The 21586-nt window shown below is 36.8% G+C and overlaps 1 non-coding gene across 1 annotated transcript; it reads left to right on the top strand.

The window, feature by feature from the left end:
* The first annotated feature begins 11555 nt into the window (after positions 1-11555).
* TRNAT-AGU lies at positions 11556-11629 on the top strand. The gene has a single exon. It is a non-coding gene; the product is annotated as a tRNA-Thr (tRNA).
* Positions 11630-21586: the final 9957 nt, after the last annotated feature.

Below are 21586 nucleotides of genomic sequence, written 5' to 3'. Positions count from 1 at the left end.
CATAATCTTTTTTCGTTTTTTTGAGCATTCCGAGCACTCCTGGAGGGAAGGATGAGGTAATTCTTAGGTGTTACTTACTGGAAAGCAGTGAAAACAGAATTTCTTTAAGTGTAAATTGTTGCAATTCTAATGTTAAACAGTCCTAAGTGTGAAAGTAATGGTGTGTCCTTAAGAAGCAAGCTTAGAGACGGTACTAGATAAGGTACTAACAGAAGTTTCTGACTCCTAAGTAATTCAGTTAGCTTTAATTTTGACCAGGTGATGGAGTTTTGATGATTGGATTTCTAACAGCTGTATAGGTACGTTTTATTGATTGATTTTAAAATACTCAGGACTTGCCTGGGCGCGGTGACTCACGCTTGTAAGTATCGCTTAAGGCCAGTAGTTGAGACCAACCTGAGAAAAGTGAGACTTGTCTACTCAAAATAGAAAAGGCGGGGCACGGTGGCATCTAGTCCCAATTGGACGGGAGGCTGAGGCAGGAGGATTGCAACCTCAAACCAAAAGTTGAAGGTTGCTGTGAGCCAGTCAGAGGTCATGGTACTCTAGCTCGGGCTACAAAGCGAGCCTGCGTACCCCCACTCCAAAAAAGAAAAAGAGGGGCAGGACTTGAGCTCACGTTTGTAAATCCTTTCCCTCTATTTCTTTGAAACATTTATTCTCTTAATGCGTTCTTCTAGTAGCAGAATACAACAAGGGATGCAACCTAGAAAATCCACCACTGTGGAAATTACTTACAGGTGGGAAAGACAAACAGGTAAACGTGTAATATGTCAAGTAATACATATCCTATGAAAAAATACAGTAAGCTGTTAACAATGGGGAGTACTACTTTAGATACAGGTTAGGCAAAAATGACCTCTTTCAATGTGTTACTTGGTCAGAGAGCTACGTGAATGGAATAAAAGAAATGGCAGTTCTCAGGAGAAAAGGAACTAAAAGTGCAAAGGCCAGAAAACATTCAACATTTTGTGAGAATAATCAGAAGGCCTATGAGGCTATGAAGTAAAAGGCAGTAATATATGGGGGGAGAGAAGGGAGGAAACCCATAATATAGACCTTTGTAGGATATGTAAATTAACGTGGACAGTAATCAAAAGCAATAGCAATCCTGATCTAAGTTTCGTAACAATAGAAAAAGCTGTAGAATCTGAGACACTTTACTTAAAAAGACCATAAAAATATTAACTTTGTGAGGACAGATTTGCTATTGCCTGTGTGAAAAGTATCATCAAACCTTAAATATACCATTAGTGTAGACACAGCCATTTTAGTGAGGTAGCTATTTAGAGGACCTGAACCAAGAAGTTGAATGAATTAAACCAAAGGTCAAACCATAGAACAATGGCCAAGCCAAAGGTCCAGAGGTCAAACCACAGAATAATAAAGTCCCGTATCTCCAAAATATTGCAGGACAATTTCTCCTGAAATATCTTGGAGTGTGAATTCTCCACCCAGGCTACCAGTTCCTCTGCAGTTTTAAAAGACTAACTCTCCTTGCTTTTTCAGCAGATGGCTCTCATCTTTTACAAGACCTCCAGCAGATGACCTTTGATCTCTGTCATGGCACACTCCACCTCCTGAGCGACTCTTATGCCACACTCCAATTTGCTTTAAAAGAGCAGCCTTACCCTATCTTTGTGCTGTCACCATTTTCCATGTGGGGTGGCAGTCCATCTGCTTGCAAATGCTCTTAATAAATCTCTGCTGCTAACTCTATTCAGCCTGGTTCTCTGCAGCACCTTTCCACCTTTCTAACATCTAGCACTACCATCTTTGCCTGCAGAAACCTTATTGATAGAAAAAAGAATAAAATGCAAGAGACCTAGGAAAAGAAATTATGTTGGGTTCTTGGTATGAAGATGGTGAGATGGCAGATTACATCTTGGGTTACAAAGTGTTTATTAAGGATCAACATATATGAAAGGAGGCAGAAGAACTAGAATTGGGCAGAGTATGTCCAACGTGATACAGACCAGCTAAATGCTCAACCCAACTAGTGGAGAGCCCTGGAGCCAGTACTGCTGGCCAGAGTTGCCCCCAGGGTAGGCCAAAAGTGCTCTGGACCACCCTTTTAATCCTCACATTGCCCCACTGAAAGGGACTGCCCTGGGGAAGAACGTGTCCTTAATGTGGGGTATATAGTTCTGTAGCTGAGGCAAACACTGAAGGAGCCAACACATAGTACATATCTGTTAACTATCTCTGCAGCTGGACAGTAAGTCCTTTCTTCAAGGAGAATCTGGGCGATTCATTTCCATTTTGTGACATGTAGTATTATGTCTGTGATGTATCTGTGAGACTGACTTTATATAGCTAGTATTGCTTTTTTACTTTCATTAGGGAATTCAAGAGGGATACATTTTCTTTTTAGAGAAATAAGAAAATTTAGGCTTTCTAAAAACCTTTAGTCATTTGATATGCTCCAATAAGAGTTTTAAATGCATCAATCATTGCAAATGGAAAGTGATATAAAACAATTATGAGGTATAGGGGAGATTCTTCCACTGACTTTCCTTCCAGGTACAATATATTTCCACTTTTCCAGTACTGGAAAATAAGCTAGCTTTGCCCCATAATATGGAGGCTTCAAAATGAAAATCTGAGGCCCAAAGGAGCAGAGAGTGAACCTTTACATGGAAGAGCTATTTTGTCTCCTCACTTGTAAGCTACATATGTAACATGAATATGTTTATATGTTTATTCTCATAATTCTTTGAGGTGGATTCTAATTTAGAAAAGAAAGTGTGATGTTACTTAGCAATCAGATTCTCAATTTGTAGGAGACAACAATATATCAGAATATTATCTACCTCAACACAGAACCCACACATAACTGCTTTCTCTAAACCACCTGGTTCACATACTTTTAGGGAAGTATGTTAAAGGGAGACATTGAAAGATTCTAGCAGGAGAGTGTCATGATCAGATTTGCATTAGCAGATACCAACTAAGAAAGAAGACAAAGTTAATTATTCAAACAGTGTTTACAGTAATTTAAAGAGCAAAAATAGCCAGAGTTGCAAAAAATGAGACTCACAAAGTGTATATATTTCTTTTCTTTTTTTTGAGATAGAGCCTCAAGCTGTCACCCTGGGTAGAGTACTGTGGCATTATAGTTCACAGCAACCTCTAATTCCTGGGCTCAAGTGATTCTCCTGTCTCTGCCTCCCAAGTAGCTGGGACTACAGACAAAGTATATATATTTCTAAGATACATTTTTAAAACACAATTTTTAAAATACATACCTTCCCTCAGTTCAACCCTTTTCTTCCTCATCTTCATACCTATTACTACATGGATTCATTGTTATATATTGATTGTGGGGAATAATTTTAATAAAGTCAAAATAGTAAAAGGTCTAATTTGTGAAGGTTCAAACCCCCAAAGAAACTACATGATTTAGATAATGATAAATCTGGGAAATAACTGTGGCTACGAATAATTAGGGTCCTTAATTAAGGACAAAAGAACATAATTTTATATCAGGCTGACTGTTGGCATGGCTACACATATCAGAGAAGCTAGATCCCAAGTGGGCTAATATAAGTACCTGGGAAGAGTTCTGATTGTCTACAAGTCTGATGTCTGGACTCAAAATTAGCCATCAGCCCAGTGCAGCGGCTCACACCTGAAATCCTAGCACTTTGGGAGGCTGAGGAGGGTTAATTGCCTGAGATCATGAGTTCGAGACCAGCCTGAGCAAGAACAAGACCCGGTCTCTAAAAATAGCTGGGCATGGTGGGAAATGCCTGTAGTCCCAACTACTTTGGGACACTGAGGCGAGAGAATCGCTTGAGCCTAAGAATTTGAGGTTGCTGTGAACTATGACACCATAGCATTCTACCCAGGGTGACAAAGAGAGACTATGTCTCAAAAAAAAAAAAAAAAAAATCAAAACTAGCCATCAGTAAATGAACTTGAAATCCCAGATAATTCTTAGTTCTTAGAATAATACAAAGGAAAATATAAAAAAAAAATTGCAGGTAAAATTGCTGGTGTAAATTGATACTATTTAATCTATTAAAAGCTAACCTATTCCATTCACAGTAGAATTGCTAAGATAATTTTTATTTTTGAAAAGAAATCAGAGTATTTCATACTTTCATGCTTGACAATGTTAAGAACTAATGAAATTGGCAGACTACAATTATGTATATTCAGGGTCTGGCCTGTTTGATTTGATTTGGCACTCCTGCAGCTTTGCATTTGCTATTCTCTAGGCCCACAGTGTTTTGTCCTTGTCTCCCTGGATAAGTCATTCAGTTTTCAGATTCTACAATACATCTCTTCACTTTGTCTCAAAAAAAAAAAAAAAAAAAAAGGTTTCTTAATAGAGAAGCTGTTTGCCAAGGACTGAGGAAGGCATTAAACCACAAGGGATAATGTAGGACCCTGAAACTGTTATGTAGGTAATTACTATACCTAGGGCCAAAAGGGTAATAAGAGGAAAGCAAATCTGAAGACAGAAAGAGTTCCTTCCTTACTCTCTCTGATCTGTTTTTTCTTTCCATTGGCCAAATCCAACCAGAAGCCAAAAGGCAAAGACTAAATTCATATATAGGTCGGCTTCATGGGGATACAGGGTAGAGGAAGGGGACAGCAAATATAGACTGACAATAGTAAATATCTGGCATAGTTCATTCCTTTTGTCCTTTGATATTTATTCTTATTCTTTTCTCAAGTGAAAAATTTATATTCCAGCACAGGATGGATGAAATCAAAACCAACTCATGGGGTGATATCAGTTTGTTTATAATCCTACTTTAAACCTACAATGATAGTTATCACCTTACCACAAGTTATTGAGGTAAAAAGTAACATTAGTTTTAACATTATAGCAATAAAGCTGCTGTGAATTCTGCTTCTGTAGCTGATCATGAGGTTTAAATTAGCAATCACAGGCTGGGTATGGTGACTCATGGTTATAATCCCAGCACTTTGAGAGGCTGAAGTGGGAAGACCATTTGAGCCAAAAAGTTGGAGGTTGCAATCAGCTATAATCACACAACTGCAGTTGCACTCTAGCCTGGGGAAAGGGTGAGATCCTACCTTAAAAAATAAAAATAAAAAAGTATTATAGCTTCCTTCTAAAATTCATTCCTTGTTACCCTGATCTTTGTCAGTACCTTGGCTGGATTCTTTATATGGTGGTAAAAAATATGACTTTATTCCAAGGAAATCTGTGTCCTTATGGTCTTTCTTTTTTTTTTTTTTTTAATGGCTTTGCTACAACTTTTAATTGACCAGAGCTTGTGAGCAAAGCATATTGCGAGGCTTCCCTAGATTAGTAGAATCTTCTTTACATCTACTGTACAACAAACACCCAATTACATCCTGGATGTTGGGACCAATCATTCCAGCAAGAAAATTGAATTGAAAGGTTAACTATGCTTTCTTAGGGAAACATTTATCCATTGGGCATAAGGACCTTCAATCTCTCAGAACTCAAAGTCAAAGGGATAAATAAGATACAAAATTCTCCAAATAGATCTCTGAGTAATAACAAAAAGAGCTACTCTCACCTCTACTCTTTGATCACAGATATGTGCATTCTGGACATGAGGGAGATGGCTCTATATATTGATCACTGCTTTAATACTTACTAACACTATCATACTAATAGTTTTTTGTTTTTTTTTTATTGTTGGTGAGTAATTGAAGGTACAAGAAACCAGGTTACACAGATTGCATTTGTTAGGTAAAGTCCCTCGTACAGTCGTGTCTTGCCCCCAAAAGGTGTGGCACACACCACATACTAATAGTTTTTAATCCATATCAACGTATGGATTTTGAGGAACACATTCAAATCATAGCAATTTCCACGAGGAGGGATCAATAGTGTCAAATACTGCTGAGAAGCCATGTAAGATGAGTTCTGACAATCAAGTACTAGATATAGCCATTTTGACAATGAAATTTAAAATATCAGTTTAAGTGGAGTGTTCATGAAGAAAGCATGTTGAAGGAGATTAAATAAAAGAATGAAATGAAATAGAGTTTGATGACACTTTGGAGAATATAGCTGTAAACTGAAGGGCAGAACTATCAGTTGCTGAAGAAAACATGAAAGACGGGAGAATATTTCATTCAGATGAAAGAATTAAAAGAAAGATCCTATGAGATCAAATAGGGTTTTTCATAATACAGGACAAAAAGGAAAATTTTGCTGAAATTATGCCCTTGAATAGGAGAAAAAGTTTTTAATTTATTTCTTGTAGAAAATTTAGAAGTAGAAGAGGGCATAGCATTAGTGAATGAGATGGTAGGTTGGACTGTGCCGGATTGTCTCTTATCTTTCTTGGAATCACTGTATTTAACCTGTCAAAGTCCTCAGAATGGCTTTCAAAATTATGCATAAAAAAGAGGTTTTATTTTTTTAGAAACAAGGTCTTGATCTGTCACCTAGCTAGAGTGCAGTGGTTTGATCATAGCTTACTATAACCTCACAGTGCTGGGATCAAGTGATTCTCCTGCATAGCTAGGACTACAGGTATGTGGCACCATGCTCAGCTAACTTTTTACTCTTTTTTTTTTTTTTTAAGAGACAGAGTCTTACTTTATCACTCTCAGTAGAGTACTGTGGTGTCACAGCTCACAGCAACCTCCAACTCCTGGGCTTAGGGGATTCTCTTGCCTCAACCTCCTGAGTAGCCGGGTCTACAGGCGCCTGCCAGAACGCCTGGCTATTTTTTTGTTGCAGTTTGGCCAGGCCCGGGTTCGATCCCACCAACTCGGTATATGGGGCTGGCGCCCTACCCACTGAGCTACAGCCGCCAACTTTTTACCCTTATTTGTTTGTAAAGTCAGTGGAGGATATAGGAGGGAGACCCTTGTTACAGTGCCTGGGCTGGTCTTGAATTTCTGGCTTTAAGTAAGCCTCCCACTTTGGCCTCCCAAAGTGCTGAGATTGCATGAACCACTCTGCCCTGCCTGAGACATTTTTCTAGGCCTGTGACACCTAAGATACAGCTTTTCTCTCTCCTTATAGAGAATCACATTCAGATCAACCCAAATGCCAAAAACATCCCAGCAGAAAATGCTGAGAAGCACTTCTATCCACAGCAACTTTCTAAGTGGAATGAGAGAAGTCCCTCAGGAAAAGAAAGGGAGGAGAGATCCAATTCAAGAGACCTAAGACAGAGAGGGTCACCCTGCATTCTGTTGCATTTCTATTGGTTGCATTTTCATTCTTTGAGTTCATGTTCTTAAGACTAGAAAGCCCCCAGGTCTCTTGCCTGATCAAAAGAATTAATGTTGGTAAGCAGGTAATTCATTCAGCAAATCTGCCAACAATTAGGATGGTTTTGTACAATCTAGGGAAAAGGAGATAAAGAAAATCTTAGAAAACTAAAAACATTATTTTGGCTGCAAGAAACTTTATTATGGAACAGTTGCTGGGATAATTTTGAACCCCTTTTTTAAAATGAAAATTCTTTCCCACCAAAGGCCAAAATCTGAGTATCATCCTCTGCTCATAATAAAGTCATGCCTATCCTGCCCAGCCAGATGCTATAGGGAGAAATTGCTTTCATAAATCTCTGCCCATTCATTTTACAATCAAATAATATTGACAAATAATCTACTAAATGGCAAGCCCTCCTGATAGACTATTGAACAACATACAGTACAAACTCTGTAATTTGACCACCCAAAATACAGTAGAACCTCTTGTAATTTGACTATAACAAGTTGGTCAACATACAGAGGTGGTCAACATAAGGAACTAGGCCTTCTGTACCCATGTGTATATGTGTGTGTGTGTGTGTGTGTGTGTTACCTATGTAGTCTATGAAAATTAGGTCTATTTAAGGAGATGGTCAATGTAGAGAGGTGGTCAATTATGGAGGTTCTACTGTAGATATCTCCTTTCGGAGTATGTTGGAAAGGGAAGGAGACTGACATTAATAAAATAACTCTAATAACTTATACATCAGGACAAATGAATACAGAGACTCTGAAGAAAAAGCAAAAAAGAATCAAGGAATAGAGAAAATAAAGAAATTTGGCCTAGTCTGGGAGGAATGTGTTCCATGGAAAGGGGAAGTCAGGAAATGCTTTCCTAATTAATTGAAGCTGAAGCATGAATCAAAGTTAACCAGGTACTGAAAAGAAAGGAAATCACTCAGTATCAAAGGGAGAGCACATTTAGGACCTTGACTCTAGAGGGAATGTTCATAGAATATCAAGCCAAGAGGAAAGGAAGTCTCATAGAACTTTGAGGCCACACCAGAAGCCACCACCACCCCTTTCTGGTAACCTAGATAGATAAGAGGAAAGAAGTTTTACTATAAGATCTGAGTACCCCAAGACACTGAGCATTTTCTGATAGCTGCAAAGATAGGGAAGCCAGGACCTTGGGGCCACATGTGGCCTTCTGGATCCTTGAGTAACTTTTGACTGAATCCAAATTTTACAGAACACCTCCGTTTATTAAAAGAGATTCATTCAAGGGGCTGCACTTGGGGATTTGGAGGGCCACATGTGGCTTTGAGGCCATAGGTTTTGAGTCGAGTCTCATGCTATAATCATTTAGTTGTTAGTACTCTGCACTGTGGCCTCATTTCTAATCCAAATTTCTAAATATCCTGGCTGGACCAAAGCTGAGAAACTATAAATTTTGATAATCTGAAGTAAATTGGAGGGATTTGGGGGAAAAAAATCATGTCTCCCAATACAGCTACTATCTCTAGCTTATCTAGTTTGTAGAGTGAGTTAGAACAGGACAAGTAGAGGTGGTAAGATGGAAGTGGAAAAGTGTTGATCTAAGAGAGGGAGAGGACAGGAAAGAAAAAGTAGTTGATGCTACCTGGGGACTGCTGTGAGGTAACTAGAGATAAGCAGCTCTCCCGAGGAGCTTCCATGATCTCAGTTCTCATGAGTAGCACAGCACTCTGAGAACTCATAATTAGCACCTCATCTCTCCTGGCTCTCCTGGATTGATAGCAATTAAAAAATACTTTCTGTTTTCTTTCTTATACTTTTTGCAGCTTATTAGATGTTTATTAGAAGTTTAGCATAAAAGTATCTTCTTTTTTCTTCCCTTCTTGAGCCTTTCCTTCTAGGGGCTAAAATAGCCCTCATTTCTTCCCCACCTGTCCACCTGACATAGATTCTGAAACTCACACTAACAAAGCCTCCAAGACATTGTCACTGAGCTATCTTTTACTTTATATCTTTCTTCCAGCAATCTTGGTTCAAGTCTTCTTCCTAGTAATCTAGCAGCATTCACAGTGGTAATCTACGTTCACTTATAACACATTCTTCCTCAATTTTTTCTTCTGGGTATTTTATCTCTCCTCAGTTGTGAGGATAGGACCAAGTACATATTGACCCCAAAGTACCAGTTTTTGTCCATTCTTTGCCACAAATTAATGGAAAAACTCAGACTTAGGCCAGAGACAAATGTTTTTATCTTGTAATTCCCTAAAACATGTTTTCTACAGGTGCTACTGGCCTGAGTATAAGAAATTAATGTAATCTAACTCAGAGGCTACGTCTTAGTGAGAAAGCTAGAGTCTGAGATTTAGCACAGAGCAACTTGTAGTACCAGGAGAGTAACAGGGATAAATAAGACCAATACTATGTGATTTGGTCAAAATGTAGAGAGCTCACTTGGTACACACCATATGGTACTCGGTACACAGCTTATGTTTACATTAGATGCCTCAGGTTCTCTGGTTCACAGCAGTGTTTTGTAGTTTTGAGTGATCCTCACTAGAAATCTGATACAAACTAAACAGGGATATTATGAGATAAAGTGTTTTCATTTTCCAAGTTTTCTTTTATGAATCCACTTACATTAGTGTGGGAACATCTTAACACAACCTGTTAACCACATTTGTAAAAAGAAAACTGAATATCTTTATCTATGGCACTCATGGTCTTGAACTGCCATTTTTATTTGTTGTTGTTTGTTTGTTTTAAGACAGAGTCTCACTTTGTCCCCCTTGGTAGAGAGCCATGGAGTCATAGCTCATGGCAACCTCAAACTCTTGGGCTCAATCAATTCTCTTGCCTCAGCCTCCCAAGTAGCCAGGACTACAGAGGCCCACCACAACACCTGGCTATTCTGTTTTTTTTTTTTTTTTTTTTTTTTTTAGATAGGGTCTCGCTTTTGCTCAGGCAATCCACCCACCTCCGCCTCCCAGGGTGCTAGTATTACAGGTGTGAGGCACCCCACCCAGCCCCTTGAACTGGCTTTTTAACGTTTCTGTGCCTTGTCACCCTAATCTCTCAATGACGGTTAATGAGCATTACCACCTTCTACACTTGTTCTAAAAATTTACGGGTATTGAATGCATGATGACACAAGCTCAGTGGGGCACAAACTAAAAACATGATAAAGTAAGCCATTATTGTTAAATAAATAAATAGCATTGCTATTTAGGTGGCAGAAGGCCTTTATGCAGTAGTGATGTTGCAAACACTGGTACAATACTCAGCATCTTTATAAATTGACTTCAGTCAATTGATGGTGATAAGCTCATTCCAACCATGACATAAAAGGTTTTGTCTATCCTCAGGTTCATTTGACCCAGGCTTTTTGGCCAAAATGTTTGCTATAATGGACCATACATTTAGAGAAGGCACAGAGGTTGTGGAGAAAGGTAGATCCTAGGTAGAACATCCCCAACAGTTGTGAAATTAGGAAAAGAACTCTCCTAATAGCCCCAGAAACCCAGATGGAGCGCTCTGGGTGGGTGGAGGGGAGGGAGTGTTAGTTTGTCTCACATACACAGCAATTTGAAGCCAAGCTCCTCTAGCTCCTATTTTGTGTTAAAATATAATCTCATATCTTGGAAAACTTCCCTAAAGGAGAAGCAAACGGTTTTTCCTCCAGAGCCATAGGCCATCCTGTGGAACACCCTGTGAACACCTAACTCCTCCCTTCCAACAGCAGATAGATCTGTTGACGCCAAAGTTATCTTTGAAAGAAAAGGCCTCCCTGTGCCTGATTTGGGATGGTGGGAAACTGAGGACTGCGGGTCTCCTCTGAATCAGTGTGTCCTCATCTGGGCTTGCTTTCTTGTGCCAAAATGTACAAAATAGAAGGAAGCATGAATTCTTTTTGTTTTGGCAAATTTTTAAGGCTCCGTTTTTCAACTCCATATAGAATAAAAATTCTGTATTGGGGGACATTAACTTTTTGTTCTGTATTGGCAGACATCTAACTTTTTGTTTACTGTTCTATCTCCAATAGCTATAAAAGTACATGAAACACAGGAAAACAAATGACTCAACATTTATGGGGAAAATTAATTAAGGGAGAAATAAACGTTTCAAATATGTTGCAATATCCAATATTTCCTGTAGGGGGAGGTAGTCACCATCAAATAGATACTGTACTTTTTTAAAATTTGAAATCAATTTCAAAACCTTGCACTAAACAAAGTATTTTTTTCAATGTTATGGTTCCTCTTTTTTTTTTTTTTTTTACGAATTCAGAAATACTGATGTGTTTTCTTACTTACGAAAGCAAGTAAACTTCTGGGAAATTGCTACATTTCAGAAAATGTTATAAATACGATATATCTAAGGGCATGTTCAAGAGGGGCCCTGTGGCTTAGCTGGTCAAAGCGCCTGTCTAGTAAACAGGAGATCCTGGGTTCGAATCCCAGCGGGGCCTTAAATGTTCCCTTTTGCATTTTCAATAGCGTGCTGCCAAGAAATAAGTTGAAGATACACTACCCAATTTGTAGGGGTAAAGTCTATGTCAGTCATTTCAATTATGAAGAATCTCTTGCCAGGTAATTGCATCAGTTAGAATGAAAGGGAAAATGTATATGGCTTCTGTAATTGGTAGAAAGCAATTGGTTTGCTGATGAGGAATAACTGGTAGGTTATAGATTGTTTAAAAATAACTATATGGCGGTGTGTGGTGCACAGCAACACTTCAAATTCTGTCTTAGAAGTTCAGTCTCCAATCTCTTAACCTGTGATAGACAATATTTTCATTTATATGATAGATTTTGATTAACAGTGTCAGGTAAAGAATTAATAAGCTGTGGCATTTGGTTTAGAGTCAGATTTATTTTTATTTTTGAAAACAAGTAAGAGATCTTTGGTAGGTTTTAGATTCTCACCATTTCAGTTTTGTATAACCCTAAGAATTGTCATATGTTTGCATCACTAGAAGCTACCAGTGTTGGGGGAAAAATGGATCTCAATGATATTTTGAGGACATAAATCACAAATACATGACCACTTTCTTGAATCTTAAGTAACAACATAGTTTATAAACTAAAGTGTATTCTATGTAGTACTGACCTACACATTAGGCGTCTCAGTTTTATCTAAAGAGAATTCAAAGGTTATGACTGGAAGTTCCCCCAGAGTTATTTTCTTTTCACTTCAGTAGCAGTACTCCTGCATTATGCCTTATATCCTGCTTATACTTTACAGTAAACCTGATTTCTGCTTCCTCTTTTTATTCATAGCAGTTCTCCCCCATCTATTTCCAAAGGAATGTGAGAAAACTTTAATATTATAGTATTCACTCCTTCTTGCAAACTAAATCCAATGAAACCTGAAAATATCCTTGGATTTATATATTATATATTAAAGTGTTATTCCTGCCTTTATTTACCAAAAGTTCAATCATAGAGGGACAAATATGTTCTTTGGTACATGTCAGTTAAATAACTCCAAATGATCACTCTATAATATTAAGTAGAACACACAAATCAAGAGCCAAACTCTCACTCCCTGTCAGTTACTCCAAACTCAGCCTGCATTGAAAGGAGGCTGCCTACATTATTAACATATTCCCAGACTATCTCACAGTCTGGTTGAAGGATGAAGAAGTGTAATCCTCTCTCCTTTCCTCCTGTATTTAAGAAAGGAGAGAAGTAAATTAAGAGGATCAACAGAAGATAAGACAGAATATAGGGTGTCAACATTATTTAAAATTTTGCAAAATAACAGCGATTCAGAGAAGAATTTTTACAGAGAAATGACATGAAATATTCTTAGAAAAATAGTGATTAAGACAAGTTCAAGAAAGCAAGACAGACAAAACAAAATAAAGTAAAAGGCTTCAAGCAAAAGGGAAAACATTTGAAACTGAAAGGTCTGACAGTTTACTAGCACTTGCTTTAGTTTCTAAAGAGATGGGATTTTTAAGTTGGATCTTGAAATATTAATTTTTAATGGCAAAAAATTATTTTACACTCTAAAACAGGCAGAACATTCTTCAAACAGAGCATTTCATCTCAAGAACCTTCTGTTCTCTGCTTAATTCTCTAACATACCCAAGGATTAGTTCTCAGAAGATTGGTATTTAAAGGACTCTGAATTGGAATGCTGCTATTGAAAAACATAGGCAATTGACTAAATTATATATTCACGATTAAGTATTTAAAAATACAAACTTGGAATGCTTGTTCCATTAGCAAACAATTCCAACACGATTTTTTAGAATACTTACTAATTTATTTGAAAATAACAATAATGAACATGTTGCACATTAATAACTCCTTAAAATTTTTTATTTGATGTGTAACAATTATTTGGAGGTACATGTGATATTCTGATACATGTATACACGCACAATGTGTAATGGTCAAGTCTGGGTAATTGAAGTACACATCTTAGTAACAGCATGAAATTAGTTCTGACCTTGACCCCAGAAGTTAGAGGCTGCAGGAAGCTGTGATCATGCCACTTCATTCCAGCCTGGACTACAGAGCAAGACCTTATCTCTAAAAAGAAAAAATATATATTTTAAGGAAAAAAAATTCCTTCTGACCTTAAGGACTCTTGAGACAATACTGAAATGTTACATTGTTCCAAAATGTGAAAGAGCTTAATGAAGGTAAAAATTAGAAAATGAATTCTATTTCTCTTTGTTTATAATATCTGAGTTTGAAAAACTATGAAATGTGTTAACATATAGAAAAACCTGCTCAATTTTAATAAGCTTGTGTTCTTGGCTCACCATTTATTGCCTTCAGCCACAATATAAAAAGTGTTTGTTAAAATATTCTGTGTTTTAGCAAAATAATTTTTTTGGCTTTATGTTGACTATATTACAATGTCCTTCGTCATTTGAGAAAACAATGTTTCTCATGTAGAAATAAGCTAAAGTTTTTACAATCCTGTTAACGTCTATGTTATTTTTAAATGTTTTATTGTCACTTTGAAATAAGTAACCAAGTATTTTCTCAAGCATCCATGATCTAATTTCAATTATAAGTGTTCCAAAGTCCTGATAAATGTTAATATTTGCATTTCACAAATAAAATTCTAAATGTAAAATAAAACTCTCAGGATATCCTTTGCACCTAGAAGTCTTATTTCCCATAAGTCTCCCAGAAAATCATAATGATTTGTTTTTTCAATTTATGAAATGAGAACTTCTGGAAATAATTAGGTCTTTTTGATATGTTACTATTGATGAGTAGCATAGGAAGAGTTATGAAATTAGAAGAGATGCCAAAAGGAGGAAAGACAGAGAAAAGGCAGAGAGGAAAAGCAAGAGAAAGAAGGAGAGAAATGCTAAGTCTTCTCTAGGTTAAATTTGAATGAATAAAATGTTATTAGTGTAAATATTTCAGAAATTATATACTGAATGAGAACCTCCTAGAAATTTATCATTGCTCTTACTGTCCATGACATGTTTCTATTTATCAGAGTCTTAGTATTACTTTGGCCAATATTAGACAACAGCAGTACAGTGTAGTAAGTTATAATTTCAGTAATTTTTTAAATGTTAGTCACAATTTTACTTTCTTAATTTGAATCCAGCATCTTCTAGGTCAGTGGTGTACAAAGGGGAATTTATGTTACTTGCCTATGGAGTTTTATTAATACACATATGTGTAAGATCTACTCTAGACTTACCGAATCACTATACTTAATATTATTGATATATTCTTGATGTATTCTTGCCATGTGATTTCTATGCTTTTAGTATATTATATCTCGGAATTGTGAAGATTCATGAATAGATAAGCAAATTGTGGTATATGTATATAATGGGATACTATGCAGCCATAAAAAAGAGGAAGACTTTGCATCTTTTATGTTTACCTGGATGGAGTTGGAACATAGTCTTCTTAGTACAGTATCTCAAGAATGGGAAAAAAGTATCAAATGTATTCAATGCAATTATAAAACCAATATATAAACACTTACACATTAACTCAAATGATAAAACACAAAGCTAGTCCAGTAAGAAAGAGGAGAGAGGACAGAGAGGGGAGAGGAGGAGAGAGGGTGAGTAGAGGGAGAGTAATTGACAGGATCTCACCTAAAATACACAATGCAAGTTGTTTTGCATTTCAAAACAACTAAGAGTATATTATAAATGTCTTACCACAAAAATAAGTGAGGTGATGGTTATGTTAATTAGTCTGATTTAGACATTCCACATTGTATATCAAATCATCACAGTGTACCCCATAAAGGTATATAGGTATGACTTAATAAAAATTAAGTTTTAAAAAGTGAAAAAAAAAGGTTAATCTCTATGTTCATAACTATTTTGTCTAAAGTTTACTTTACATTGGCTATATTCTCTTGTTTTGTATGCCACCTAAAAACCAAAATCCCTTATTAGTGTCATTATTCTCATTATGAACTCTCATCAGTTCTTTCACTTTTGAAAATTATAAATAATAAATTAATTACAAGCATTTTAAATCTTTTGTCATCCCTTTTGTTTTATTTTGATGCTTCCTTGAAAGCTTGCAATTAGCTGTAGACTAGAGTGCTTCATCTTCAACAAAGGACTATTTCAAAACCTCAAGGAAAAAGACTGTACCAGGTATTTGGGCGTACAGGCTTCTAATGGCATCCATTCCACAACTCGAAACTGTTCCACTCAGCCAACATTTCCAGAACTCTAGTCAACAAGCACATGGGTTCATGAGACTGTGCTGGGGAAGTAAAACAATCCTACCATGTCAATAAAGAAAGAAGGAATACATTTTATTGAGCATTAACAGATTTACATTAGGAAGCCCCAGAGTGATGACAAAATTAGAGCAAAATCTCACTCATTTTATGCAGAAAAGCTGAAGAAAAAACAATAACTCCTCAACTTCTTGGGAGGCAAAGAGCTGCACTTAATGGCAATCTCTCATACACATATATGTGAGAGACCCCTGAGCTAATTCTAGAGGTACATTTTTACAGATCTAAAGTTTATTTTGTCCCTAAACCTTAGAAGTGCTCTAAATTATAAAAGTTATAGACTGTATTTAATCTTTAATAATACATATTTCTGAAAATTATCATAAAAACTCAGACTCACTCTATGTCCAAGTAAATATTCTATGAATCGGGGGAGGAGATATGAACACTTTGCCTTATATAAATAGAGGATATCATTTTAATTTACAACTGTTTACTTAACTTACAACTGCTAACTCAAGATCTAGTGGAACAAGAATTAACTATAAAGGACTGCATGAACTTATGAGGGATGGCTGTAGTTTTCATTTGGAATATTGCTGACATTGTTTTAGTGTTCTATATTCTAGATATATAAACAATGTATGTTACTCATAACAATTTACTACACTTTGTTTTGTAAGCTAAAATAAAACATTTGTAAATGTCTGATTGTTGCTACCTGAATAGAACTGGGAAATTCTATTGGGTATTCTTATTTTCATGGTAATATAAGTATTTGCACAGGTTCAGTAAGAACCTGTTCTCCTTTTCACTGAAACATGATTAGAAGCATTGGTTATGCAACTAAGGCTCTGCCTCAAATGTCATATTTGAAAAATGATGCTCATTTAATCAGATATGACCAGACAGTTTTAAGAAAGATTGAATTTATGGATTCCAAAGTAATCTGAAAACTGGCGTGGCACCTGGCTTGCAGGATTCCTGGCCAATTATAGGGAAATGTGGAAGGACAGGAAGGCCCCGGAAACTGGGTATATTTTAGGAATCATCTTGACAAGAGAGGTAATCACTTAAATTTATAGGTACTGCACTTGAAATCTGGTGGTCTTGGCTTCTGAACAAGCAAATAATAAAGATAGTAAATGATGAGTCTTTAAAAGTCCAATCTGAAGGCAGCACCTGTGGCCCAGTGGGTAGGGCGCCGGCCCCATATACCGAGGGTAGCGGGGTCGAACCCAGCCACAGCCAGCTAAAACAGCAGCGGCAACTGCAACAAAAATAGCTGGGGGTTGTGGCAGGCACCTGTACTCGGGAGGCTGAGGCAAGAGATTTGCCTAAGCCCAAGAGCTGGAGGTTGCTGTGAGTTGTGATGTCACAGCACTCTACCGAGGGTGACAAAGTGAGACTCTGTCTCTAAAAAAATAAATAAAGTCCAATTTGCGAGGCCTTATGAAAACTTTCAATGAAGCAAACTTAAGATAGCCTATGTGCTACACAGATGTAAATAATTAAGTATCTAAAATCTAATGACATCATTTTTATGTTATAATCATGAATACTCTGAGATTTTTTTTTTCTTTTTTTGCAGTTTTTGGCCGGGGCTGGGTTTGAACCCCGCCACCTCCAGCTCATGGGGCTGGCACCCTACTCCTCTCAGCCACAGGTGCCACCCCAATTCTGAGATTATTTTTGATCCAACTAGGGTAAGTCTGTAAGAAAATAAATGTGTTTCAAAGGAAAACTGCATTGTTTACACACAGCACATGCTTCTAGTTATCAGACTCCAGCCTTTTATTGTCTGTAAGTTATTTTACAAGTTTTGGGGTTTTGTGAACTGGTAAGGGCATGCAAATTCTATCCCATCCAGGAGAGTTTCAGTTGACTTCCCTCCCTCAGTGGAAAGACAAATTTGCCTCCATTTCCAATTCAATTCCTCTAGTCTTTATCAACTCATATTTTTTTACTTTTCCTTTAACCTGGTTATAGGGACTATTTGGTTCCCTCACTGAATGAATAAAATTAAATCTTTAATCTGTATGTATTATTTTTATTGAGGTAAAGTTTATATAACATGAAATTAACTCCTGTAAAGTGCACCATTCAGTGGTATTTAGTATATTTACAATGTTGTGCAGCCATCGTTTCTATCTCTTCCACACATTTTCATCACCCTAAAAGGAAACTCTATACTCACTAAGGAGTCAGTCCCCTTGTTCTTTCCTCCAGCTCCTGGAAACCACTAATCTAATTTCTTTATCTATGGATTTACCTCTTCTGAATATTCCATTAAATACTTCAGTTGACATAATGTTTGAGGTTCATCTGTGATGTACTTCATTACTTTTTATCTTGAATAATACTTCACTATATAGATATTTCATATTTTCCTTATGCGTTATTAATTGATAGGCATTTGTATTGCTTCCACCTTGTTGGCTTTTGTGAATAGTGATGTACAAGTATTTGTTTCATGTACAAGTATTTGTTTTTAAATCTATTGGCTTTATGCATGAGTGGCATTGTGGGATCATATGATAATTCTATGTTTAGCTTTTTAAGTGAACCACTAAACTTCTATACAGTGGCTACACCATTTTACATTCCTGGTAGCAATAGATGAGGGTTCCAATTTCTCTGCATCTTCACCAACACTTGTCATTACCTGACTTTTTTTTCTTTAACTTTTTAATTCTAGCCATCCTAGTTGATGTGAGGCTGTATCTCGATACAGTTTTAATTTGCATTTCTCTAATTAATAATATTGAGCAACTTTTCATATGCTTTCATTTGTGTATTTTCTTTTTCTTTCCTTTTTTATTTTTTTATTGTTGAGGATTCATTGAGGATACAAGAAACCAGGTCACAATGATTACAGTTGTTAAGTAAAGTCCCTCTTACAACTTGTCTTGCCCCCCTCCAAATTGTGTCACACACCAAGACCCCATCCCCCTCCCTCTTCATTTGTATATGTTCTTTGAAGGAATGTCTACTCAAATTTTTTGCCCAATTTTTAATTGGTTCATTTTTCTTTGCAATGTTGAGTTGTAATGGGTTTTTATATATTCTGGACACTAGACCTTTATCAAATATATGATTTACAAATATTTTCTCTCATTCTGTAGATCGTTGTTTTTTTTTTTTAACTGTCTTGAAAGTGTTCTCTGATGCTGGAAGGTTTTCAGTTTCAGTGGAGTCCAATGTATCTATTTTTCTTTTGTTGCATATACTTTTGGTCTTATATTTAAGAACCCATTGCCAAATTGAAGGTTATAAAGATTTATCCCTATTGTTTCCCTAGTAGTTACATTTTAAGTCTTTGGTCCATTGTGAGTTAGACTTTTTTGTATATAGTGTGAAGTAGGGGTTTAATTACATTCTTTTGCATGTGGATTTTTAGTAGTCCCAGCACCATTTGTTGAAGAGATTATTCTTTCTACCTTTGAATGGTCTTGTTGGCCCTTGTCAGAATTTAATTGGCCACCACCATATGAGTTTATTTTTGAATTCTCAATCCTAATATAATTTTCTATATAAACATATATCATTATGCCAGCACTGCACTGTTTTTATGACTGTAGCCATGTAGTAACTTTTCAAATCAGGAAGAATAAGTTTTCCAACTTGTTTTTCTCTTGATTTAGTATCCCTTGTAATTAAATATGAATTTTAGAATCAGCTTTTCCATTTGTGAAAAAAAAGCTTATGATATTAATAAGACTTGCATTGCATTTATAAATATGTGTGAATAGAATTGTCATTTTAACAATATTAAATCTTCTAGTTCATGAATATAAGATACTGTGCTAGTTAATTTTATGTGTTAACTTGGATAGCCCACTGTACCCAGATATTTGGTTAAATGCTATTCTAGATGTTTCTGTAGGTAGAGATGTTTGTGCTCCTATGAAGGTAGTTTTCAATTAGATTAGCATTCATATCTTTTGACTTTGAGTAAAAGAGATTGCCCTCCATAACATGCATTGACCTTGTTCAATCAGTTAAAGGCCTTAAGAGGAAAAAAGTGATGTTCCCTGAGGAAAAGGGAGGAGGGTTCCTTATATGTTACTAATTGATAGGCATTGTATTGTTTACATCTTTTTGGCTTTTGTGAATAGTGATGCTATAACACATAAGGAAGTTAGCAGACTAGCTTCTGATTTCTAATAAAAAATTGGACAGAAAGCATTTATATTGTTTCCACCTTTTTGGCTTTTGTGAATAGTGATGTTATAACACATAAGGAAGCTAGCAGACTAGCTTCTGATTCTAATAAACATTGGATGGAAAGTGAATAGAAAAACAAAAATTATTATTTTTTAATACAGCACTTTCTGTCTGTAGTTTCTTTTCTTTTCTTCATAGTTTACTGTTTCATCCAGTTTTGAAAAGCCTGAGAGATCTAACTTTGCTTAACTTCCAGGATGCCAACTGCCAGGGTTGGTAGACATTCTGTTTGTTGAACTGTCTTCCCCAGGCCTAGAAAATCTCTCTCCATCCAGAAACCCTTAGAGGGGTTTCTCTCATCTCTCCAGTCCTGACTCTTGGCAGCAAAAATACAATCTGCTCTAGGTTGATTTCTCTTACTTCCATTGCCATGTTCCTCCACTTCAGAAGACTGCACTTAAGGGTGCCTCACTTGATACTTCCCCAAGTTTCCCCTTGCCCTCTATTGCCATACTCTCCCATAGCAGAGGTAACAGGCAGTGCCTACCTGCAAGTCTATGCTTTGGCCAAGGAAGCCACCAGGCAAACCTTATAAATCTCTTAAAGTTTTGGAGGGCTTTTTCTTATCTTGTTTCCAAGAGTTTTTCTTCCTTGCCCTTCTGCCTATATACTGGAAATAAGAGCAGCCAGAGGTCTCTTTGCTCCTATGAAGGTCTCTTCAGAGTTAGGTTTACTTAAATTCCTTTGTGCCCTCAAGTCCCTGATGGATTCAGAAAATCTACTATTCCATAGCTTATGGTCTTGCTTTAGTTAGTAGGTTAAAAGCTTGCAATGTTCTGCAACCTCACCAGAAACAGAACTCTGCACTGAGTTCACAATTTTCAACAATATGTTTCCAGATTTTGTGTCAAAACTGCTTTCGTCATTCCTTGAAACTATCTCTTTTAAGATATATAGCAACAACCCACCCCCTTTCATTAAGAAAACTAACAGTTTGAGGGCCTACTTTGTGCCAGGTGTTTTGCATATTTCAGGTAAACATTATGTCACACTTCATCAATTCAATGGATATTAAGAAATAGCTATTATTGTTCTTTTTTTTTTTTTTTGAGACGGAGCCTCAAGCTATCCCCCTGGGTAGAGTGCCATGGCATCACACTCACAGCAACCTCCAACTCCTGGGCTCAAGGGAGTCTCCTGCCTCAGCCTCCCAAGTAGCTGGGACTATAGGCACCCGCCACAACGCCTGGCCATTTTTTGGTTGCAGCCATCATTGTTGTTTGGCAGGCCCGGGCTGGGGTTTCGAACTCGCCACCTTAGGTGTATGTGGCTGGCGCCGAGCCACTATCATTGTTCTTATGTTGAAGTTATGCCAAGTGTGAAATGTTATCAATAGGATGTCATGAAAACATCAAGAGAAGTGGCTGATCACCTTACCTATAGGTGCACCACTAGACTTTATATATACTTCAAGGTGGGATTGCTCACACATACAGGAAAACAGAATGTCACAAGGAAATTTGGATACGTGTCTGAAAGTTACCTCTAGGATTGTTCACTG

Source organism: Otolemur garnettii, unplaced genomic scaffold (genome assembly GCF_000181295.1).
Source record: "Otolemur garnettii isolate 467f Iridium unplaced genomic scaffold, OtoGar3 scaffold00223, whole genome shotgun sequence".
Classification (NCBI taxonomy): domain Eukaryota; kingdom Metazoa; phylum Chordata; class Mammalia; order Primates; family Galagidae; genus Otolemur; species Otolemur garnettii.
Note: the sequence above shows the minus strand (reverse complement) of the source record. Positions and strands in the feature narration are given on the sequence as shown.